The sequence below is a fragment of the Hippichthys cyanospilos genome, chromosome 1, assembly GCF_059441005.1.
Source record: "Hippichthys cyanospilos isolate Australia breed blue-spotted pipefish chromosome 1, RoL_Hcya_1.0, whole genome shotgun sequence".
Classification (NCBI taxonomy): Eukaryota; Metazoa; Chordata; class Actinopteri; order Syngnathiformes; family Syngnathidae; genus Hippichthys; species Hippichthys cyanospilos.
In genome coordinates, this window is record NC_142369.1 from 6,090,654 (window position 1) to 6,113,097 (window position 22,444).

General features: G+C 40.6%; 1 protein-coding gene and 1 long non-coding RNA gene across 7 annotated transcripts in view; one reads left to right on the forward strand and one right to left on the reverse strand.

Moving 5' to 3' along the window:
- The window catches only part of nrxn2b (neurexin 2b), a 444,830-nt gene that overhangs the window by 327,417 nt on the left and 94,969 nt on the right, over positions 1–22,444 (forward strand). The window lies entirely within an intron of this gene.
- On the reverse strand, positions 201–20,794 carry LOC148428807 (uncharacterized). The gene is made up of 4 exons (XR_015865618.1): positions 20,578–20,794; positions 19,468–19,679; positions 2,444–2,607; positions 201–978 (listed from the first exon to the last, which is right to left on the reverse strand). It is a non-coding gene; the product is annotated as an uncharacterized LOC148428807 (long non-coding RNA).

Below are 22,444 nucleotides of genomic sequence, written 5' to 3' on the forward strand. Positions count from 1 at the left end.
TTTTGTGGGTGTAAATACATTTAACCGACATATATAGGGATAGAACTGATTCCACAGAACCATTTGAGTGGTTGAAGCAAAACAAATATTCATATATAACTAATTATTATGGCTTTAAAAGCATTTACAAAATCAGGAAAAAATAATGCAATGTGTTTAGTTTGCAAAGTGTGTGGTTAGACAGAAATCATATTGGATAACGTGTGGTCATTTCTTTGCAGTCTTAAAATATCATTAAAAAAACATGATTACCAAAAAGACACCATACAAAAACAATAGATAGAACAATATATCGAAAACGAGAATACATTAAAAAGCATAATAAATGGTATTCCTTTCAGTATAATCAATAAAAGAACAAACGATAAAAACGTACGTGGAAAAGATGAATAAAAAATAGAACAAAATATATGAAAAGACTTATTATAATAAATAATAAAACATATCACAAAAAAATAACAAACGTAAAGTGAATTCCAAAAAGTTAGCCAGCTAGTTATCTGAGGTATAAACATGAATCGACAAAAAAATCAACTACCACATTAATCGAAAATGATAATCATAATCAAGTAATCATTTAGAGCTATTGTTTAAAATTGTTTAAAAATGTCCAAATCTTCTGATTCTCAACCCTCCGATTAATGTAAGCCAATTGTTTGTGTTTAGTCAACCACCATTTTATTTATACACTTGCACCACATTCATTTGCGTCCTTTCTTCTCGCCGCTTTATTCGTTTTTCATCATCATGTCATATATGTCCGGGAAACCTGCAGTGTCGAAACAGTCTTCAGTTTTCTTCGAAGCTTAACCTCCATGGTCTCTTATACTCGTCGAAGTATAACTTTCGAAAACCCTGTTGTTTCATTCTTGAGAACGCGGTACTCAGCAAAGCTGAGCTTGAATTGGCCATCGTCAAGTTGATGTTTGGTTAGTGGTGCCACTTGACATATTATTCAGTGTCTACACTCGAGTTGGCCTGTAGCAAAGTAGAAAATAAGAGTATAAGACCGTAATGAAAAAAAAAAGAGAGAAGATAACCTGTGGCAAAGGGGAGTTTTTCTTGGAAACAGACTTGAGTGGATGGTTAAAGCTTTCAGTGCAGCACCGAAGGCTGTCATTCACATTTGATTCAATCTGACATTTGGCTAGTTTTGCCCCGCCCCCGAATCATTCCGCAGTTTTCCCATTTATTGGGCACTCGCTTAGATTTGAATCACAGTGTTGACTGTCTCTTGGTGTCAGACTGAACTGGAAACCTCGACGATGGCTGGATCTGCACACCTGGAACACCTGATATCATGCTGTCATAATCTTCTGATTAAAAAGCAGCCAAGGTGGTGCAAATATTTAGTTTGGAAACAAATTATTAAGCTCCTTAAGCCTCATCTTATTGCTAAATTCAAACCGAGTCTCGTGGACTTTTTACCACCATGAAACTGGATTTAGGTTGCTTCAAGTTGGTTGCTATGCTAACTTCCTTGCTTCCCTTTGTCATCCCTAACAGCTATTGTAAACTCGCCCCAATTATTTTGCAGCATTGGAAACATACCACCAGAAACACTCTGCTCAGGATTGATTGCTTTTAGGACTTCATTCTCAAAAATTCTTAGTCACAGAAGCCGGAAGTTCTTGTTCAGGTATGACAAAAACGTACAACTGCTACCAAATTTATCCGAATGAGAATCAAAGAGCAAATGTGAATATTCAAGTATTAATGAAGGAATTTAACTTTGTTTAAATTATTCATTATTCAGTCCAAAGGACCACGGGATTTTGTCCCACATTGTAGCATTGAAAACATACCTCCAGAAATGCTCAGCTTACCCCTAACCCTTAACCCTAACCCTAACTATGTAGCATTAGGCTAGTAGGATTAAGTTTCTCATGACACGGAAGCATGAAGTACTTCTTGTTACAGTAGCTAGCGGTTAGATCCGTAGAAGTAAAGAGAAAGAAATTTGAATGAACAACAAACTGAAAAGCCGACATCCATTCATAAGGCACAATGTCAATTAAATTGGCAGTGTGGCAAATTAATTTATATGCACGTATTGCACTGTGGAAATAAAATATAATATTATAGGCCCTTTCAAATCACATTAAATAAAGCTTTTTCAGAGACTTATGGGCATAACTAAGGCTATACACAGTAGCATTTTTGCCGGAGGGGCGGAAAATTATGTGAAATTGCTGCATAGAAATAAATGTATTGACATTTGGTTGACTTAGGGACTTGCAATGTAAAATGGCCGTCGGCGACTTCACGTACCGCAATGTTAAGTAAGCGGCATTGCTATATATGGTACATCCATGACCTTATGGTAAAAATATGGTAATATAAATCCAATAAATCCATTGTAAACACATAAAAAAGAATAAATAATACATTTTATAGAGGAAACTATATTGAACATAAAGAAAATTGACATTCACAGCCTGACCTTTCCAATGATGCTCCTTCCCAGTTTCTGAAGGAAAGATTTAGATTTGCGTTAGGCCAACGAAGTTTGGATCAGCGCGCAAAGAACTTTCCTCGTTCATGATGATTCCTCGGGTGTTGTGGTGACTTCCACGCATCAAAGTTAATATGGGTGTCAGCGAGTGCCTGTTAGTAAAATTCAGAAGCGGGAGTTTGAGAGAATGCACGGCGGTGACCCGGTCTGTTTAAAGATGGAAATGAATTCATTCCTAAGCAATTGCACTTGAGTGACAGGCCTAGCGAAGGGCCTTGATTTCCCCACTGCGCCATGGCGCCATCTTTAAGTCAACCTCATACATAAAAAAAACCCCACCAATTAGGAGTTAGTCAGGCGTGCCCGTCGCTCCCTGGATTATGATTCCATAATTGAGTGTGCCAGAGGTCATTGTGTGCTGACTCCGTCTCCCTGGGTGGGGTAGGCGGGGTCGTCGGCTCGCTAACGGGAGGTGAAGGCTGGCGAACGGCTGCCGGCGCCGCACAAAATTGCTTGTCAATGGCTGTAATTGGCCACATAAGCTGCTGTATTGTCCCTCCGCTTGCATTCTGACGGCTGTAATTTCATCCAAGGACCACGCCTCCCATTCTATTATCGCTGTTTGAGCAGGAGTAAGTAACGCCAAATTGACTGTGACTTGAGTGGGGAAAAAATACTGTTTGAAAACAATTCGCGCTATAGTTTCAAACCACCTCGGGCTGGGATAAAAAGTCAACCAAGTTGGGGAATCAACTTAAAAAAAAGGTCGATGAAAAACATCCGCCTTGATGCTCCGCCAGAACCATGTTCACGCTACCATTTTTACATGGGCGGCAAGGGAGAAAGACGCCGCCAAAAATTCGAGTATCTCAGAAGTTTTTCGAAGCATTTCCACAATGTTACAGCAATGTAGCAGCTCGGTGGCGCAGTGAATAGCACGTCCGCCTCACAGTTCAGTGGTCCCGGTTCAAATCCACCTGGCTCCGGCCTTCCTGTGTGGAGTTTGCATGTTCTCCCCGAGCCCACGTGGGTTCTCTCCGGGCACTCCAGCTTCCTCCCACTCCCCAAAAACATGCATGGCAGGTGAATTGTACATACTAAATTGTCCTTAGGTGTGATTGGGCGCGTGATTGGTCATTCGTCTCTGTGTGCCCTCTGACTGGCTGGCAACCAGTTCAGGGTGTCCCCCGCCTACTGCCCATAGCCCGCTGAGATAGGCGCCAGCAAGGCTGCGACCCCTGTGGGGATAAGCGGCTATAGATAATGGAATGATGGATGGATGCAGCAATGTATGCAAAGACCATCTTGTCATAGGCAATTTATACTCCCTAGCAAATGAATACCCGGAATATACCAAAGTTATATCCACTTAAAATAGAAAAGAATAACTAACTAAATCCACTCGCTTCAAGTCAACATCAACCATCGTAGATTATAAATATATATATATATATATATATATATATATATATATATATATATATATATATATATATATATATATATATATATATAATATTTTCTTTTTTTGCAGGGGGTTTAAATTAACTGATTATTTAATCAGTTTAATTGATTTCACAAAGATAAATAAATAGCAACAGCCCTAAAATTACCCTGCACGGGTGTCTCGATTAAGACGGCGCTTGACACGAAGAATAACTTTTGAATTGCACTTAGCAGGCATTTTTAATTGACGGCGTCGAGTGCTTGTGAGGGGAGAACACAGCACAATGCATCCAGTACAACAGTCGGGTCGCATTTGTGTTGTAAACACTAGAGACGAGCTTTTCAGTTCCCCTTCTATGCACAGCGCTGGGAGGCTCCCTAAGGCACCGGCACAAGGAAAACACAGCGCTCGGCCTCAGTCTTTAAGTTGCCTGCACTTCTCTAAGAGTCGCATTCGTACTATGGCGTTCGTCTTTCTTCCGAGTCGTTGCTTTTGCAACTTCCTATTGTGATAGAAGCGAGGCCTGGTCACTATCAGAAATATTTAAGTCGTCAATTTGAATGCTTGATTTGTAAAACTTGTATTCAGAGCAGTCTTCATTTTATGGGCTTCCATGCAGATACCCTAACTCGGACCTTGATTTTTCATCCAATCAGATTTTAGCCACCGTGTTGCCAATGTAATCCGCCAAGATCTTAGCAAAATGATATAAGCAATGCGACTGTTTTTTAATAGGTAAGATTTAGAATTTGCTTCACAGGCTGGTCCCCTCGCATTTTCTTCCATCTAATTGGTTGGTGAGAGCCAACATTTTTAATGCTAAATGCCAATTTAGCATCAATTCAGCAACTATTTGTTAACTCGTTAGATTTCAAACTGGCGAGAGCAAAGTGTATTCCTGTCAAAAGCCAATTCCGACTGAAGAAAATGATACGTTTGAAGTTCATTTTTGGTGAGAAATGCCGGGTAATATTCCAAAAAACTAAAATTGTGATTATTGTTGCTGAACACTTATGTTTTAAGTCAATAAATAAACCCCAAATTTACTCAAAAGGTTTGATTTATTCAAAAGTAAATTCTATGTGCAAAATGTTCAGCCGGAATAAGATATACTTATTTCAAATCACATTTGATGTAACATTTATAACATGCGCAACGAAATAGCATTCTGAAATTTCTGCGAAACCTCAAATTCACAATTTATCTCATTAATGGAATTACTGCATTTTTCGAATTATTCGTAAGGCGCGAATAAATCCTGTAACTGTGTAAAAAATCGACAACGTGCCTTATAATCGAATGTTTCTTGTTTGAATTCAAATAGAAGTTGAATATATAACCCGGTATGTATAGACTGGAAAATATGGTAATTTATTTTTAGTAAAATTTATTCATTTTTACTTTTTATGTCATGGTATTAGATAGCTATTGATTGTGCATCTTTAAAGTTGATGTAGATGGTACAGTTGTGTGTGTTTTTAATTGCCTATTTACATATTACTGAAGGCAGTATTAAAAGGTGGATTAAGTCTGGTAAATCCCTACTGAAAGCCCAGGTACCGAATGCACAGCCCGCCCCTGAGCACTAGCTAATTAGACCACTGATCAATGTGGTCTCGGTTAGCAGAAAACGAAAAAAAAAGGAAAAAAACAACAATATGCTGCAGGCGTGTGTATTAGCAAACCTTTATAGCTGTATCATGTCGATGTGTGGCGGGTAGCTTAAAGGCCATAAGAGGGAGTGTTTGTATTCTAATCCAAACGGTAATTTATGGGCAGCCACTGGCCCATGAATGAAACCCTCCAAGGAGGAAGCCAAACCTTTACAAAGCCTGTTTACAAATCAGGTCTCTCGGTGTGCAGTACTACAACACACAAAGTGCGAATTGAGAAGTATTGGACGGGTCCCGGCGGGCTTCGACAAGCGCACCTGGCTAGCACTGATTTGTAGTGTCCAGCGTGGGCCTGTTTTATTTATTTATTTATTTTTTTTTTGTGGCACGCATCAATAGCTTTATTAGCTTCCACCGACTGACGCGTTGAAATCCATAGGCGATCGTTAATTGTTATTGATAGCCGAAGTGGTAAAAGAAGCTCATAAGATATTCTGTAATTGGTAGCTTGCAAACATAACACATTGCCCCGTTGACCATTTTAGTTGGAAAATGGTGGAAACTCTGTAAAACCGCCGCAAAAGCGCACGCGGTTGCCACGATGGTGGTTAAAGGAGCAGTGAGTGGCCGCTGGCTAATCTAATGTGGCAGTTAGTAAATCTCATCCCTCTGATGTTGTTATCTGGAGGCTGGCTGCTGTAATTATCATAATCTTGTATCATCTGAAGATTTAAGTATTATTTTTTTTGGAAACTCTTCCTCGGCGGAAGGCTTTCGAGACGAAGAATGGTCTACTCGTAAATATTGTGCGCTGTCACGCTCTGCGTAGACGCGAAGATGATGAAACAGTAAGAAAGGGGTTGATAGTCGATTGGGTGTTTTGTACCTTACGTGTTATCGAAGCTGCTTATTGGACATGACTTGACGCCGGTTTTGCTGGCGTGTCAGAGAGGAAATACAAACGTTTTGCATGATCTGCAAAAAGGGATGAATAAATATAGATTCCGTCTGGTCTTAGGCTCGTAAAGCTCCCGAGAGGCGAATGTTTCCGTATGTCGGCGAAGGTAGCGACTCTTTTGATCTTGTATCGTTCAAATGTTTTTAAGACGTTCTGAAGCACTCTTAATTGTTTTTTCGTTAGCCGATTCTCGATCACACAAGGCGGAAATCGTTGGGGTGTATCTGCGAAGGTAGTGGATCTCGGCAGGTTTATTTACAAGGTTTTTAAAAGAATAAGTCTTCATTTGTTTTTCGTTAATTACGTCCCTATCCCACCAAGGGTTGAGCAATGCCAGTATTATCAAAGATAGCCAATGCATTTTCAGAGGTTCATCTATCGTTCAAGGGTGCAAAAATGTCTACAGTTGCCAAATATTCGCTACCAAGTTTTAATGTTTGTTTTTGTTGCCAGGAAATGTTGAACATGCCCAAAATCCGCTGACAACTTGAAAAATGCCGTCTTTTTTGTACTGTAAGATGCAAATAAAAACCTTTAATTTTCACAAAAAATGATTGTGCATCCTAGATTTCCAAAATCTGTAAAAGTGCCGTTGGAAAAATACCGTCTTTTTCATACTATAAGGTGCAAATAAAAACCTTTAATTTTCACAAAAACCGACTGTGCATCCTAGAATTCCAAAATCTGTAAAACTGTCATTCAAAAAATGCCGTCTTTTTCACACTATAAGGTGCAAATAAAAACCTTTAATTTTCACAAAAATTGACTGCACCCTACAATCCCCAAATCTGTAAAAATGTTTTTGATAACCCGTCTACTTTATTGACTGCCTGACCATTTTCCGCTGACACAGGGATGTAAGGGATGAAAATACATAAAGTACGTTTACTAGCAACGATAAACTAATCAGATGGTGTGCGATATAGTGTGAAAATTTTTAGACACTAATGTTAAGAGTGTTGGCGAAGTAGCAAATGCTTGTGCGCTTCAGGGGTTCATCAGGATACGTTCAAAGTCGCAAACCAAACTGTTGCCAGACGTTTTCATGTTTGTTCTTGTGTAAAGGAAATTTCGAACGTGGAAAATTTTGCAGTCTTAAAATTCACTACATTCGTGAATGTTCACATCTGTGGGATAGGTGCTTAAAAATGTTGCGATATTTGGCGTTTGCTGAGACGTCAAGTTTTCCTTTTGAAAAGTACATTCATCCATTTATGTAACTGATTGTCCTTACGAGGGTCGCGAGCTTGCTGGTGCCTATCCCAGCTATCTTTGGGCTGCAGACGGAACACACCCTGAATTGGTCGCCAGCCAATATTTTTTGAAAGATATTTAATTAAAATAAAACATTTTCATCAACCATAAGTTCTCTAGTAACGAACCCATACTCAGTCTAAAAAGAATCTGATTTTCTTTGCTAGCTAAAATGCATTCATGGATTTCTTTGCCTTAACTTAGTATTTATTTTACGACATCCGTGTGGATGGCAAAGTAAGAATTTCATCGTATGCAGAGAATTGTTTCCACACTGAGCACAAACACTTTGACATGACTTTCGCTAAAAAAGATTCTATTGGCCTCAACTCCCATCCGCATCAAAGCAATGATTATTTTTAACGACGGATCGTGTGTTTGCGCATCATTTTTATAGTTAGGCAGCACTCCCAATAAACAACAACAAAAAAAGGCCTAATATGAAGCAGTAATTGGAAAAAGCAACTTCATTAGTGAGTGACAGCAGCAGGTGATAAGACGGGGGAATACTGCGCAGCCACTGATGCTTGAAACTCATTATCCGCCACGCACGCCTTAATTATTTTACACCCATCGGAGCTTTAAGCAGCTCCTCATTTTGGAAGCGATCTTTGCGGCGCCTTTGGTTTCTGCTTTTGGAAGGTTGGTCGGCCTGGGGATGAAAGTAGTGGTGCGACGGGAGAAGGGTGGATCCCCCGGGGTGGTGGATTTACGCCGTAATGACCGTCTTACCGCTTTGCCCTTTGATGTAAAGCAGATGCGGCTATCTGGATTTCTTTGCTTGTTTGATATTTTAATATGACTGACATCGCTCGCCAACAACCCACCCGCGCCGTCTCCTTCCACTCGCGTCTTATTACCGCTGTGCCTAAATACAAAATGTCAGCCAGGATGCTTATTTTTTTTCCTCTGGAGAGACATTAGAGGAAGAGTGCACTTGAACCTCACTGGGAGCGGGAGGGGAAAAGAAAATTGGAATGCAAAGAGCGACAGGAGGCGTCGCGAGGAGGCGGGCGCCAGGGGTTGCGCTTGAGTCGGCCCATCTAACGACAGCGAAACAGAGCAGATCACAGTGATTGAGCGAAGAGGTGAGATTATCTGTGATTATGTGTGCTTGCGTGGAGATCAGAGCTAGAGAAGGCTGCAAAGAGCAAGCCAGCGTAGCATTGTGCATGTCAAACAGCCTGCGCCGTCGCAACGGCTAAATTTCAATCATCCGATTTGGAAGATCTGCGGTCCACCTTTACGAGGGGTGCCGAACATTCCTTCAATATAATCCGGTGGGCCTCCGTGTTACGAGATTAATCCGTCACGGTTGGGCTCGCAAGATGAATTCACCGCATGTTAAATAGCTAATGCATTTAGAACCCCAGTTAAAAACAGCAAAATTGTACATGCATATTAAAAATTGGTGCCAAAATAGTAAAGTAAGTGCTACTTATATATAATACACAGGCATACAATTAAATAACATCATAAATAAAAGATATATAAAGGATTTATTTACCTTTGAGTGCCTCTTGTTATGCCCATCGTAAGGTTAGCCTAGGCTAGGCTAGCTTCGCATTACTTGATTATCTCCTGCTTGGTTTCCATATAAATCATATTCATACTTCTCTCTTTAACATCATTAGCAATCTTGGGACCCGTGGCTAACACTTTCAAGTTTGAATTAAGCAGTAAAATGCACTATATATACGGTTTTGTAACCACTCACAATCGAACAAAGCTTTACCGTTCCGCCATTTTGACACGAGTGAGGCCCACCAATAGCAGACCAGCATCTCCGTCATGTGAAAGCAACAGAAAATGAGTGCAATTTCCTAAAAACGCCTGCAGATGGAGACAAAACAAGACAAATACAGCCAACCCCACAAGGTCATGACAGTTGTTTTTGTCGCAAGGTGGGGAAAATACTGTAAAGAGGGGACAAAAAAACTCAGTATTCCCCATCGCAATATGAAAAAAACGTAAGCCAGGGATGCTGTAACCCGGGGGTCCGCTGTATATAGATACCGCACAGAAAGAATACAACGTGCTTAAAATTTTGATTTAACCATTAGGTTAGGAGTGATAGAAGACAATGACACCCATAACTGTAAATATATTGTTTACCTTTGTGCAATATTTTGATAATTTTGGGGTCATTTGCGGTCAATCATGCTAGCAGAAAGAAAGTTAATGTGTGTTGTTGAGAAAATTGGTTTGGTTTTGAGTTATGAGGGTATGGACGACCCCTCCAATATGGGGGTTAAAAATCAGAGAAAAAAACTTGACTTGCACACAGAGAAATACGATAATTGGCGGCCGATCGATCGGTCGGACCTTAGTCAAAATACTACATGAGAGATAGTTCTTCAGCGCTCCATCCTGGTCCCCAAAGAGTTGGGCTGTGTGCTGGTAAAGCACAATTAATTGTCTTGTCATCCCTCAGTGGCTGCTAAATTAAAAAGCGGGGCGAGCTTGTCATATCCTGTCAGCGGCGTGTTTAATGAAAAAAGGCCATGTTCCTTCACATGTTTCCTACGGCAAAATGCACAGGATCGCATGTAGCTCAAATGGGAGATTGAGAAATACATCAGAGGATTCACACTGGGACTTTCTGGTGTTTTTAATCAGGATTATCACTGTTGATCATCACAGTCAAATCCATGTGTTCTCTTGCTGATCATATCACACTGAATACCATGTTCACTCGCGATAATGCTGTTCAACTTCCGTGGCCTTGCAGTTGCGCTGATGTTTTTTTTCTTGCAATTTACTTTGAGTATTACTATATCGTGATGGAAAAAGTTTTAAAATATGTCATTAATTGAGGGTGCGCCTTATAATCCGGTGCGCCTTATAGTGCAGAAAATACGGTATTTAATATTTATTTATGTTTTTCACTCGACAAAATTGAGCTCAGTAGAACTGTTTTGTATGATACACAGGTGGTTGGCACTGTATGCCCTTCCTCAGGTGGTCTGCTTTGATTTCAAGTAATTACCTAATCTAATTAGACTGATTATCATGACACCATTGTAATACATCCTGACCATCAGGTTATGTTTATTTTTACTCGATCACATTGAAAGGATGTAATTTTATCTTGTTTAGCTTCAGAAGACGGACGATAGATATATTCTGGCCAGCTTTCAGCACAGACTTTGTTACAAGTGTGGTTGTTGTTTTAGTGCTCTATAAATAAAGTTGAGTTGAAACTGGAGCGCGGCCCAGCCACACACAGCACAGTCACTGAAACCCACAAGCGGAATAGTCAACCACGCGTGTGTTTTGTAAGGATCCGCGATGTCGATGAGTCATCAATCAATCAATCGATCAAATTTGATTTGTGTAGCCCTGAATCACCAAAGTCTCAAAGGGCTTCACAGATGAAAAGAGGTCATGACGAGACTTCTTTCGAAAAAAGAACTCATACAGAGACATCTTTTCGGTGTAAGGTACACAACAGCATCCCCTTTCAAATCTCCCAGAAGGGGAAGGAAAAACACAAAAAAACAATTCGGGGAAAATCAGAAACCTTCAGAAGGGGCCACAGGTGGGAGGAGCCCCCTTCCAGGCCCACGGGTTGAAGTGGATGCTGCATGTACCAAATACAGACAAATAGATACACATTACAGACAAGTACAGGAACACAATATAGATTACAAAAAGTCGAGATTTAAAGATTTCTACTGAGGTGGCTTCGCGAACTTTGCATTCCATAGTACTGGCACGCGAATGGAAAAGGCCCTTGATGCCGCGGACTTCTTATTAGCACACGGGGTCGATAACAAACCGGCATTTTGTGCCCAAAGTTGTCGGGACGGGATATGGTGACGCCAAGTTGACGAGATAGGAAGGGGCCAAACCGTGTAAAATTTGACCCAAGTCATCTGTTTTACCTGAAGAAAATATTTGAGAAAATACAATGCCCTTTTGTTGACTTAAAAGGTAAGCGAGAGGGCAACACAAGCAAGACGTACTATCGCTAATTGGCTCTCATCAGAGGTTGTAATAGAGCCCTCCAAGCTTGTCAAGGACTCTAAATTATCTGTGCATTTGCTATTCTCATTTAGCATTTAATTGTACTTCCATTGCCCGAGAGAGCAGCACATCGCGGCATTTTTTTTAAAGCCCCGTAGCTACGGTTTTATGGTTATGATTATGTCTATGGACTACAAACACTATTACTCCCCGTGAGGCTCCACCTGACATTTAGGGGGCAAAAAGCGAGGACGTGGTGATAGAGGGTGTGCGCAAGGAGAAAAAAATGTAAAATGTCAATTGTCTACCGAGGGAACGGCGTGGCGTTGGGATACTAGCGGAGGTGACGTTACCCTCCCCCCCTTTGCTAGAATTAGCTCGTAAATTTGACGCCGTAGCTCTTTTATAACGCGGCACGGTAACGTTTGATGTGAGAATCCTGACGCCGGATTCGAATAAACAAAAGCGACGTACAACACCTGATGTATTTTGGCAGAAAAAACGGAAGGCAATCAGCAGTTACAAACACCAATAAACCCCCCGGCCTTCTTTTTATTCCCTTCTTCCGAGTGTCCTCCGTCGTTGACCTAGAAAATGGGAAGCGGGGATAAACGAGGGGAGAAACATTACACAAGCATTAAAAAAAATAAATAAATAGGATTCTGCATAAATTGACAGCTGCAATGGGCATTTTTGAGTCTATGGTGGCCTTGCAGCCACAGGAATTCTTCAAATAAAATAGTAAAATGTTAACTTCATTGAGTGAAATGTTGCCGTAGTCATGCTATCACACCCTCTTGAGAATGTTACGCTACAAATATTTGGACTTGAAGGTAGCACCCCAGCTTTCTCTAACTAGGTCATCAGTGTGGGGGAAGCCTGACTGTTGTATACCGACCATTTTCGTTGTTGTCTCTTCAATGCAAAATGGTGATTTCTACCCATAAATTTGCACATCTTTTTGTGTGAACTCCTTTTAAGTTAAGATGATAGGTGGAATACATTTTTACGATTTTTTTTTTCTGGGTTTCTTGGGACATCAACTACAAACAAATATGTCTGTATGTCTGTCTCAAAAACAGCATTAAAGATTTAGTGTATTTTCCGCACTATAAGGCGCACCTAAAAGCTTTTTTTTTTAAAAGTTAATGGTGCGCCTTATAATTAGGTGCGCCTTATATATGGATCAATATTGAGATTGGGATTCATAGATGGGAAATGAAGTGATAAAGTAAGCTTTGCCTGTTTCTTTTCTGTGTTTACAGTTGAACAAGGTTGGTCAAATTGACATTGAGTCGGTGCGCCTTATAGTGCGGAAAATACGGTAGTTTGGGTTGCAAACCTAATTTTTAAATGTTTTGTTATGATCGCTATAAATATATTTCTGTAAAATTTGTGAGATTTTCCAGTTTTGTTTTTTCTTGTGTTTGTTAAACATTGAGAAACGTGTTGAATACCTGAGGTCAAAATCTTGTTTTTATTATTTTCTATGAATTTTTGATTTCATACCCGTTTTTGGAAAAAAGCAAAACAAATTTTCACGTCTTAAGGCTTTGTCTACATGTAACCGGTTTATTTAAATCTGCATATTTTCCACCTAGTCGTTGTTCATTTAAAGAAATGGCGTCCATGCGAATCCGCACAGTGCGGTTTGATGACGCCAAATTCTGTCCCATCAGAAAGGACTTCCGCCTCTGCCGTGTCCAATCAGAAAGAGCTTTTCTGCAGTATCTGCATCTTTGGCGGGAAAAATAGTAGCTCAATGACGCAAATCTCTGTTTAAATTGGTTACACGCAACCACAAAACTGGAGGCTTTTATTCTGTGTTTGATTTATAAAACTGTGAATTTCGTAGAAAAATTGTGAAAAATGTACTGACTGCTTCCCAGCTATGGACATTATTTCTTGGTAGCTGCCAATGTCTGCGACCTTTTCTCGGTCCCCCATCTTATCGCCCCATACCCAGTTGGTCTTGTCTCAATCAAGTCTAGTCTTGTCTCAAGAAGTCGGTTCCTTCCTAACCTTTGAAAATCTTGCCTGTATCTCGATACTTTCAAGTCTCAGTGTCTTGGTCTCGGTTGATATTAAATGGTACTTTTTCATCTACAAGGCCCTCAAAACACAGCATCAGGGCAGCTGGGGGTTTAGTATCTCGCTCAAGAATGCTTGGACACGGTCTCCAAATGAAGGGGATTGGACCAGACAACGTTTCGATTGGGAGACGTGCGTTCTACAGCTTGCCGTGCTGTCTCGTTTATGTGTGGTTGACGCGGTCTTGACTACAAAACGAGTGGAAGGTAACCACAAAGAGAAACGTGCTACTTTGTTATCTAGTGGTTTTCCTTGGTCTCTTCTCCATTTCACAGGACAGGTAGGCAAGGGGCCTTTAATTTTAAAGACCAGATTACAGTAGGGAGAGTCATTTATTACTATGCCTGACAAGTCATACATGCTATTATATTATTATATTATTGGAAAGGCCAGGATGTCCTCTAGTGAACACACTAGAACTTAGTAGGGTAGCTCCAATGAGTAAAAAAATATAGACCAGAAACAAATGTCCCCCACAGTGGACACAAATGAAAAGACTTGGTCTCCAAGATTATCAAAGTTTATGTAATACCTGGGGTGGCACGATGGAAGAGTGGTTAACACGTACGCCTTGCAGTTCAGCCCCAAGTTCAATTCCAGCTGGCTCCGCTCTTCCTGTATGGCGTTTGCAAGTTCTCCCCATGCCCACGTGGGTTCACTTAAGACTTCCTTCCACATTCCAAAAACATGCATGCTAGGTGTATTGAACAATTGTCCTTAAATGTGATTGGGTGCACGAATGGGTGTTGGTCCCTCTGTGCCCTGCGATTGGCCGGCAACCATGTTGTCCCCCTTCTACTTAACGCAGGCACCTGGGATAGCGACCAGTGACCCGAGTGAGCATAAGCAGCTATGGAAAACGGATGGATGGATGTAGTAACTGTACAGTGGCTTTTTGTGAAAAGAACAACTTGTTGTTGCCGTGGCAACGCCGCATCACCTGCATTAGCTACGACTTAGCTTCTGTGCTGTCCACATTTATGTGCGGTGCTTCCATTCTTTTAAATCCTTCTTTTTAAGATTGACATTTTCTAAAGGATGCCGGCTATTATGCATCTTAAAACGAGCGAGGCCGCAGCTAAGTATGACGAATGAGTGCCACGCTTATCACCGCCGGAATGTTTGTACATTGTGTCAAAGTATGCGGGAACTAACATCCTTTTCTCTCCTGCTCTTTTCTTGCTCTCATTGATGCCACAACAAGGTAAGTGACTGTTTTGCCACCCTGTTATGAAAGTCTGTTCTGTTTGAATTCCTGCTAGTCGCATTTCATAATGCAATAATTGATGCCGAGGCGAGGGAGAAAAAGCCGAAAAATGGACGGATGAGCGCAAAGAAGTGTTGGAGGGGAGGTTTTGTTGCCCCAGGGGGCCAAGCGGGCAGTTTCGGTGACGCTTCCCCCGCTATCGCTCCCGCGTTAAACACACTGGCCTGAAATCTGCACTAAGCCCCGAGCCTCACTCTGTGCAATCCGCTTACCCTCCAATAGCTTCAAATTAGCACTCTGCTTTTTCACTCTTCGCCGGTGGCGAGCGGAGGAGAAAGATGTAATGCGGCCGACAGATTTTTTTTTTTTTTTTAATTAACTTTCCCGAAGGGTTGTCCTCATGCTGAAACTTTTGAGAGGCCTATTGCAGCAGAGTGAACCATTGACCAGACATGGTTGCATCTTTTTTTTTTTTTAAATGACCTCGCTACCTTCGCCAAATCCTTTCAAGTGCAATTAAGCAGACAGAAAACGGCAACTTAGACAGATACGGAGATACGGGAATGTTTTATTTACGTCGGCAAGTATTTTTTTGATGCAACCCGTCGAAGTGCACGGATCAGACATAATTTGAACTGAAAGTTTTCATGTTTGATGATTAGCCCTCAAGGCTGTCCGGTGGTAGAGAGAGCCGGGGGCGGGGCCAGAAACTGACGTGCCGTCAACAGCAACGCCCGGCCAAGCATAAAGGAGTCAGGAGTCGATGATTTATGGACACGGTGGAAATGGGCGACACCACACTGAATGCGCATCCCGGATGATTTTGCATAACATGAGAAGGGGGCAAGAACATTTTAAATTAAAAGGACGGGGTTGGGTGAAAATTGAGTTGGCACAGACATTTCTCCTGCATCCACAAAATGGCTGCCTTTTATTCCCTTGTCTTCACTTTTAAGCTTTGATTTTGGCCACAAAATGTCTAACCGCTACTGTAGCAAGGTACTCTGAGAGTACAGTAAAGTCTTTTGTGGAGCTGTCCTTATCAAATTTTTTTCAAGTGATTAGATATAACTATTAAAATAAAAAAGACTAGGAGGCTAAGACATTGCATAGATTGGCAAAACGTGACAACTGTCAATATGCCTTCTGAATGCTTGCAAATGGGATGTTGAGAGGTACACACTATAGATGTCAAATTTAGCCCATGTCAGGCTCGTTTACTGCCATTCAAAATTAGAAATGTTGTCAATTTGGGACATATTGAAAACCCAATGTTTGATCACGCATTTCCCCAGATTTTTGCATCAATCTTTTCTACGGCAATGAGATTTTTGTGTTGGCACCTCAAAACCAACAGGGGGCGCTAGACATTTCCAAGCCTTTCAGTTATTTTGCCTTAGCCTGTACTCCCCTAATGCAGAAGTATTATAAATTCATAATACTCTTAAGTATGACAAATAAATATTAAATGAAATAATATGAAAGTAAATATATAGTTATATTTGACGATGTTGCCCCTTTCAAAGTCAGCCCAAGTTGGGTTATAATAAGGCCAGTACAGTAGTTACCATTTACTTCACACATACATAACATTTCATACGTACTTTACACATTTCATAGTGTTTTTAGTCACTCACGGGTGATTTTCAACAATATTTCACGGGTAAACCAAAGAGTGTATCTGACTTTTTATTGGCGGTGGTGTTCAATGTCCCCTCATCCTTTTCACTTTATTTTGAGAGTGATAGCTTTGTGTTTCTTATTATTGCTTTGCTTCCTCTCAGGGAAAAATGCATTACAAATGCTCTTGTAGCTTGTAAGAGGCTGCGTCAATCAAAAAGTGGGTTACCGTCTCGTATCAAATCGAACAGGCATACATAATGTCGTCGGCCTCTCAGTCTTTTGTTTACATCTCAGACGACATACCGAGGTTGAAATCGGCAGGAAGCTGCAGGGACATTACAAAATGTTTTCATGTTAGGCCATAGTTGCTGGTTAAATTAACCATGGCGGGAGCAACTAATGAGATTAAAGCGATGTTTTGCTGTTTGGCTTGTTGTAAGCTGCTGTGTTTTCGTTGTGCCTCTGTAATGGAACCATATGTGCGGTGTGTCAAAATGCTTTTTGGCAAAAGAAAAGCCTCGAATGGGGGAGACTGAATGCCATGGAGAAGAATCGCTGATGGTCATGGCTTGTTGACCAGTTCTTAGAAGTCACTGACGGACGCCTGTTTTGCTGACAAACAACAACAAAAAAATCCCAGACTAAGCAATGGGTTTTCACGCTAACCGGGTCAAGAGCCGCTAGACAATTTCTCAAGAATGACAGAAACACACCCACCTGTCTCGCATTTTTTTCCCCGAGTAAAATATCGTGCAATACCCTTCTGAGACCCAGCCAATTTATTTGTGTCCACTGTTCATTTTGTCTCAGTAAGACAGCACTGTTAATAGAATCCCACCCAAACACATGAGACATCATTGAAGACGCCACAATGTCCTCTATTGAGCACATTAGGACATAGTAGGGTAGCTCCAATGAGTCAAAAGATAGAAACCAAAACAAATATCCACTACACCAGATACAAATAAACAGACTTGATTCGCTTTCATTTTTTTTGTTTTTTTAGTGGGAGTAGCAAAATAAGAGGTTGTTAACAATCCATGTATAAACAATTGAAGGCTCCCACGCTGATTCTTTGAATCTCAGAACCCTAAAACGGCAAGGACAACCCATCCATCCATCCAGCTGGTGCCTGTTCCAGCCGGCTTAGGGCAGCAGGAGCCGGAATCGAACCCAAAACCTCCACATGTGAGGCTTGCCAGTCACCCACTCTTCCACCCCCATAACAGATGTTATTTCGTTAAAAGCTTCACTGTGTAAGCATGTTTTTCACAGCGGGACAAAGTGAACTTAACTCACTGGTCCTCTTTCACCCGAATTCACTTAACTAAATGTTATTACATTTACATCGACTCTTTAGTGGTTTACCGGTTATCAAATGAATCATTCTATTTTGTCATCCGCTTCTCTGTTTTTTTTATATTAAGCAGTCCGCTTCAAGCACACATGAGCATATCGTTTCCCCGGACAAATGTCAAAACTAAATGTCAAATATATTTTCTCGTGCGGCAGTCAGTGTTGACAATGCTTTGCATTATTTCTCCACAGTTGACATTTCTAACGTTTTAGCATATTCTTTCAAAACATTTGAAAAATAAAGACACTCTTTCGGTGTTAGAAAAGCGATTTTACTGGACAAGGGTGCCTAATCGTTTTTGTGCAGAGCATGTTCGGTTTTGATACACCTCAGCACCACAGGTAATTAGAATGCATGCTAATCTGCGTTAGCAATATTAGCTTAGCCCTTTAAAAGATAGCAGCTCTAAAATCTGCCTTTTTAACTACAACACAAGCCCAAAACCACACAGAATACATTTATAATGGATTAATAAACAAAACACAACCCAACTATACTGTAATTGTAATTGTTTTTATCTAAAAGAATATATGGAGAGTAACGTCGATATATTACCTCGGGAATGGCAGTTACATATGTGCATCTGCAGTTAGCATTTGGCCCCATTAACTTAATGATGAATAAATCCCCCCACCCCCCCCAAAAAAAATCCTTATAAAGTATCAGACCTGTTCTCAAAAAGAAAAAAATATAAATAAGTATTTGTCCACAGAAAAATATTCAACTTAAAGTGTCCTCTTTTGGGATCATCGAAGAGAAGTGTTTACAATAATAAACGATTAACTTGACAGGTAACGAGAGGTGGCACGTGACAGGTTGAGTGGATCCATTCTAGTATGGGGGAGAATCTGGCTTTTTACAATAATGGATTTGAACAAACTACTGAACCAAAAAATTGCTTAATCCAATAATTATTTTTAAAGGGATTTTTGCGTGTATGTATGCTTATTTTATTTAAAATCTGGAGTACCCCCTAAAGTTCCTTCAAATACCCCCATGGGTTCTAATACCCCCATTGGAGAACCACTGGTTTAGAGTGGATGTTTTTGGGAATGTGAGAGGAAACTGGAATACCTGCAGAAAACCGCATGGCATGGGGAGAACATGCAAACGCAATTCAGGAAGGCCAAAGCCAGAAGTGAACCCAGGATCTTGGAACTGTGAGGCAGACGTGTCAATCGCTTTTCCACCATGTTTTTATTTATTTATATATCTATTTCTTTTACCTACGAGGAGATCTACCAACACTACCTTGGTGATCACCCGTTTGACGGCGATCAACGCATTCAGCACCCTTTAACTAGACTCTACTAGCCCACTATCTCCTTGCCAAGCTGTTTTGAGAGCCACATCCTCCCTGCTACTTCCTCTTAAATCAAGATGCCCTCATTTAGTCCATCTTGTCACTGCATACTTCTCCGCCGGTTTTCTAGAGGTGAGGAGATTGTTTGAAAGTACACCGAAGTTACCTCATTAGAAAACAGAGACTTCACCTGCCTCCAGTGAACGACCCCTTTGCCAAGCACAGTCTCTGTCCACCTTGGCAAAATCCACGAAGAAGAAGATGCGCAGTGATGCGATACCTGACCAAATAGAGGGTTGCAAAGGTGGTAAGTGGAAATCTGCCAGCTCCTTTTTCCCCAGCTCTCCATCTCCTGCTCGGGTCCCCTCTGTCTTTTAGCGCTCTCCATCTTGTCAGGAACAGCTGCGAGAGGAAATAAGGAACAAAATGTCAGCCTGCTCGCGACTTTACGCCTGCTGTCAACTCATCCGGGCCCTCCATGCCCAACACGGAATGATAAATATCTTGTCTTTGGGCCTATGTCAATTCTGCTTAATTCCTCAAAGCAACAGTTTGATTTCATGGTATGGTTTATTTATGCTGACCATACGTCGGGGACAGTTGTCCCGAGTCCTGACAGATTTCGCCAGCTCTGTTGTTTTCTTCTGAATTCACGTAGGTAACTTCCATCCTGTTTTTTTTTGTTTTGACTAATCAACAAAATAAAAAATCCCATTCAGTTTTTTTTCACTGTTCTCGTTTAGCCAGTTTTCTCCTTGTTGGAGCTGATGCCCAGCGCGGGAACTCCCGATGAGCGTTGTGAAGGGAAGAGAAGGGATTAGCAGGTCTTTCCCTTCATCTTCATCGCCTCACGCGAGAAGCTAATGCTTCTTGACATCTGTGAAACTTTCCTAAATCTGTTGACTGCAAGTGACGGGGAAGAAAAAAGGGGGCTGAGGAAGTACTACAGTGTTTGATCTTATTAGTTTTGGGTTGGCGTGCCCGATGTTGACAGCACGGCGGCCAAATTTTTTGCTAGCGCTAACCTTAGCATTGCTGTTTTTTCATGATAGCCATGAACTGGACTTTGTAGAGCTGCAAGTAATGATCATTTTAATTTAATCAATGTGAAAATCAATGAGTTATTGATAAATCGTTGCAGCTCCTTTATGTTTTAACCCTAACCCCTATTCCTAACCCTTACCCTTTAATGCAGCATTCCTTGAATGTTTGTCATGTTTATGTGCAATGGGAAAATTCCAATGTGTTCTTATCTGCTCGCTTCCATTGACAAGTCAAGATACAATTTCATCTTATTTACCTCCGAGCGCATCTTTTAGCCAATCTCAGCTACCGTTCGCCGTAACCCATCTTATCATCCTTGGAGAACACGTTGTCACTCTTTTGTACTATGTACACTCAGATTATGTCATCACAGCCGAATAGTGAGACTCGCTCTATTTCAGTACTGATCAAATTCTATCCCAGTACAGAAGTGAGCTGTCATGACATTTAAGAAGCATAAATTGTTCCGGCTTTTTTACGGCTCTGATCCTACCTTTAAAGGAGGGATCTTGGCGGAACGTTCTGCCAATTGGCCAAATGTGCAAAATGCCCTTGAATCAAGCACATCTTGAACTCCTTCAGTGTATGACATTTCCATAAATTTGTTTTGCGTTTTTCTCAAAATGGGGGTTCCGTGCTCCCATTTGCCCGCGTCCCCGCATCCACGACGCATAACGCATTCTTGGACGCATCGATTTTTTTTTTCATCAAAATATTAATCATCGTCCATCTACTCTTTTAGTCAACAAAACGTGACGACTCGAGCATATTATTAACGTCTTTGTCCGCCATTTTGTTTTGATCTTGCGGGAATCTTACGTCAATAGAGAGAAAAAAAAAGAACATATCTTTGTTTACAAAAATACTGGTAGTGGCGAGCCGATTTGCGAGGTAATAATCAAGTAGATGACAATTTGATCGTTCTCGCCACCATGCTTCCGGGAAAACAACTTCAAAATAAAATCGCCTTGATTTCTTACGTTTTATTTTGAAGCGTTGTTTGACTTCCTTTGTAACCAGGTGCGTCACCAGACAGACGTCACCGCGGCACATGCTACAATAAAAAAACAAATTCACCAGAATGCAAATGCCTATACTACTTAGTGTAGTAATTAATTGCAACTGTATTCGCTTCACATAAACAATGTGGCCTCGGTTAATTAATATGGTAATTTATTCATGTATATTACATGTGAGCAAGAGGGGATCAGTAGGCGACAAAATCACTGCAAAAAGTTGTCAAGTTTAGCGACAACAACGTGCTTGTAATTATATTATTTTAGGGTTTTGTAAGTGTATGTTCATTCTATTTTTATAAGTGTTACTGTAACGTTTATTGATATCTGATGTGGATTTTTGCTCACGTCTTGTAAATGCAATTTGTACCTATAACTTACTTTGACATCTTGATTGCGCAATTAGTTTTTTAGTGTTGCGAGTCTCGGGGACTTAACAGTTTTCAGTGGTAAAATGAGCCCGTTCAAAAATGTGTCGAAAAAAAATCCAAATTAAATTTGGACCTTGGGTTTTCTCCACATTATTTCTGTATTCTCAAAGTAGAAAAAAAAGCACAAAATATGAAAATCAAAGAGTACAATTGACTCATTCCCTCCCAAAGACGTATTTTCACGTATTTTTCAAAAATCCTAAACATTCAGTCCCAAGTTCTCTATTTATTTATATCATCCATCGATTATATTTATTCATCTATTTGTTTATTTATTTATATAGGAAATTATTTTGAGACCCTCGTTCATCCTAATATTTGGAAAATAAAAAACTGTAAATTACGACCTTGTATCAAATGTCTGACTATTAAAGACATGCAAATTCGTCTTTGGGATTGAATGCGTTGGGAAAGATTTATATGATAATGCAGGCTGATCTTTTTTTTTGCCTCTATGGACATCCTGATGTCACACCAACAACAACAGCGTTTTTTTGAATTACCTTCGCTCACTGCCAGCATCGTAAAAATGGGTTTTAATGTCCATTGTAGGCATTGGCATTGAATGAGGTAAATGTTTGTTATATTTTTATCCTTTGTTATTTTATATGTCAGTGATCGTGACAATGAAGCCATTCAATATCACTCCAGTAAAAATTGATTTTCGACGTCCACA